At 42.9% G+C, this 3,500-nt stretch overlaps 1 non-coding gene across 1 annotated transcript; it reads left to right on the forward strand.

Moving 5' to 3' along the window:
• The first annotated feature begins 2,701 nt into the window (after window positions 1-2,701).
• On the forward strand, window positions 2,702-2,776 carry TRNAR-CCU (transfer RNA arginine (anticodon CCU)). Its single transcript has one exon. It is a non-coding gene; the product is annotated as a tRNA-Arg (tRNA).
• The last annotated feature ends 724 nt before the right edge of the window (window positions 2,777-3,500 follow it).

Genomic DNA, 3,500 nt, shown 5'->3' on the forward strand with positions numbered 1-3,500 from the left:
TCAGAGGAAGAAAAAAATTACTCTATTTAATGTTTATGCCAAAGCCTATGGGTAGTGGTAAGCCAGGAGACTAATGGAGCATGTTGCTTCGTCCTCTACAAGTACCTCGTCCACTAGTTAACCACCCTCTTCCCGATCTGCGGGTGTGTTTGTTATTGCTGGCCCCCACCGGTAATTATGATTTTTATCGGTTCTGCCTTTTACGTTAGCTGTGGGTCATATTTTTTTTAATATTTTGCGTCTATGGTTTTTTCCCGCCTCGTAAGCTTGAGGGGGACAATATTCGATTGCCGTTTCTTTCAAGCATTAAAATTAAAGCTAGTTGCATGTTACATCAATTGTCGACAAAAAATATAGTGGAGCCAAACAAGCCACAAATAAAACAAACATTTCGACATTTGCATGGCAGACGAAGTAGCACAGACATAGGCACAGCTCGAACAGCGACAGTAAGGCCGCCTACGCACCCATCGGGGCCCTTCAGGCTTGGGTAGTGATAGATGTAGACGGCGAACAGCTGCTCTGGCAGGAAGACCGGCCGATTGGCGTGCAGGCACCGTAAGCTGGGGTCTTCGACCGAGTCGAGGATGGCCACGTCGCTGTCCAGTGCAGCCACCGTAGCGATCAGTATTTGCGTCTGATTGTTCTGCAGGAAAGGAAGGAATCAGGGTCACACCTGATTATCATGGAAAGCGCTTTCCACTCCTTTTGATGGGAAGTGCCCAAATCGAATGCAGGCACCCGTGGCTATTAGGCCTCTATGGGAGGAAACTATGGGGAAAATTAAAGTTATTAGCATTCTGTTGAGATTAGCGCCTCGACCTGCCCAGTGCAGCGGGCCATCATTTTTTCAAGATCAATGACCAGCCGGGAACTTTTCGTTCGTAAATTATGTACACGCGCGGTTTAAAGGAAGTACGCTTGGGAGTCTAATTCGAGTGAATACTCGATTTTATGTATTTGGGGTGTGTGCTTAATTTGCTCTGAATTCGGATGAAAAGATCAGGTGGTGTGATCTGAGCTGCCGAATTAGCTCAGCAATAGGGCGAGAACCGCCTCAATGGACACACACCACTCTGTCTGTCCATCGCATTTGGCCCACAGGCTCCAGTGCGAAGGAACTTCGCATATGCCTCTCCGAGCGCTGACCGATAATTTTCCCGTCAGAGAGGCGGGCTGCAAGGCTAGAAATCAGTGCCAAGAGCACGAACATCAAGCGCAGAGAGGCCGTACTTGATCCTCATGCTGCAAACAATGTTAACGAAGTTAAGAAGAGAAGTTTCCCGCGTGTTTTTCGCCAGCGTGCGCCTTTCTCGCCACCGGTCCGAAGCGGATTCGCCGCTGTGTGCGTTATAAAAGACGTGATTCGGCCTATAATCGTGAAAGAACTTAAAAGTAGGATAAAAGTTATGAAGTGATCATTGATTACCCCTTCGCAACGCAAATATAAAAAAGAAGGAAATTTGTTTGCAAACGCAGCTTAACTATGTCCTAAAATTTCATTCATTTCGATGATATTTCAAACCTAAGGACAACTAAACTGCCCGCAAATATGCATTCGCATGCAATAAATGAGGAGAGATGTTCAAGCTTGCTCCATCACGCTTCAATACAGTGTTACGGCCGTCAGCTTTTATTACCCGTGGCATTTATTATAGCTTTCACAACGTTTATCTTCCAGAAGCCATTAACTATTTTCAGAAGCATGCGCATCGACCTTTCTCTGATAAATAAGCGCAAGTTGGAAAAGTGCTTCTGCACTCAATTAAGGAAGTCATGCAGTTTTCAGCCATGAGTAAATATTGTTCATATTTTTACATTGTGTATCGCAGGTGATATGAAGACAAAGGCCTTCAAGAAAAAGGAGGTTTCCGCAGTGAAGGCTACAACTGCATCAGCGTCAACAAGTGTGATGCAGGGCTTCTGGGTGACATGCTGGAAGGTAGTCTCTTGCTGTGTACAGTGTTGCTTGCTTTTGGCTGCGCATGCTCGATTTAGAAATTTTTTCTTCAAATATCACATCATAGGCTTTCAATAAACTGGTTGTCAAATTTGAGTTCCTCTTGTATTTTGTACAGTCTGCGTTCTTTTCGACCAACATCACCAAGTCTTGTGAAATTTGGCCTCCAATCAGACACTCGGATTGAACTTTAATGGGGTCTCAATGAGTAGTTTCGCCGCTGATGCAAGAAGAAAGCTCTTTCTCGCTTATGTGGTATCATCGCTTTGCTGACGGCAAGAATAGGCCGACCACGGGAACTTAAAGTATAGGCGATGGAGTGCTGTAGAAAGCCGGTGGAGTTATGCAGGATCCGAAAACGTTTTTGATAATAATGGTGCATCCTTTGTGCAAAAGCGTCGATAAAACATCTCAGGTCACAGCTATGTAAAAGCTCAAGAAATGTTAGTTAATTCGGGAGGTCAACAACTGAAACCGCTATGTGCCTATTCACGTACGAATGCGAACCCCTTAACAGAAGCAAGAACCATATATCTTCAGTCTTGAAAAAGGAACGAAACGTTGACTCGCAATAAATGTTTAGCAAAACGAAGTGTCTCCCGATTTCGCTTATATATATACACACACACACACACACACACACATATATATATATATATATATATATATATATATATATATATATATATATATTAGGTGATTTGTAAAATATAAATACCCCCGAAAGCAGAAGAATTGACAGCCGTCGCCGTGGCTCAGCGGTAGAGCACCGGACGCCTAATTCGGTGGTCGTGGGTTCGGATCCCACCGACGGCATGTGGTTGTTTTTTCTTCTGCTTTTCTAATCAATTAGCTTTAAGCGATAAGATATTCAGTAATATTAAAAATTGATGAACACCACAAGATAAATAAAATAATTTTAAAAAATCCCCTGTGCCCCTTGGTTTCTGTGGCTGTTGGCTTCTCTCTCTCTCACACACACACACACACACACACACACGCACAAGCGCGCACACACACACACACACATACACACACATACACACGCACACACACACACACACATACACACGCACACATATATATGCATATATATATATATATATATATATATATATATATATAGAAGAAGGGGTCACAACCTTGCAATTATCTTAATTTAATACCGACAGTTTCGGACGGAGGACCGTCCTTCCTCAGGGTATACACAAGAATGAACACAGTTTCTCATTTTCTATATATATATATATATATATATATATATATATATATATATATATATATATATATATGCCGTCAGGTGTGAAGTGCTTCCGACCTGCACGTAAGGTGACCGCCCGAACCCCGAGACCCTGCTGCTCCGAGGTTTAGGCGCGGTGCATTCTGTTGGACAAATGACTCTCTCTCTCCCTATATATATATATATATATATATATATATATATATATATATATATATATATATATAGGGAGAGAGAGAGTCATTTGTCCAACAGAATGCACCGCGCCTAAACCGCGGCGCAGCAGAGTCTCGGGGTTCG

The sequence above is a fragment of the Amblyomma mixtum genome, chromosome 4 (genome assembly GCF_055824585.1).
Source record: "Amblyomma mixtum isolate Tamu chromosome 4, ASM5582458v1, whole genome shotgun sequence".
NCBI lineage: Eukaryota > Metazoa > Arthropoda > Arachnida > Ixodida > Ixodidae > Amblyomma > Amblyomma mixtum.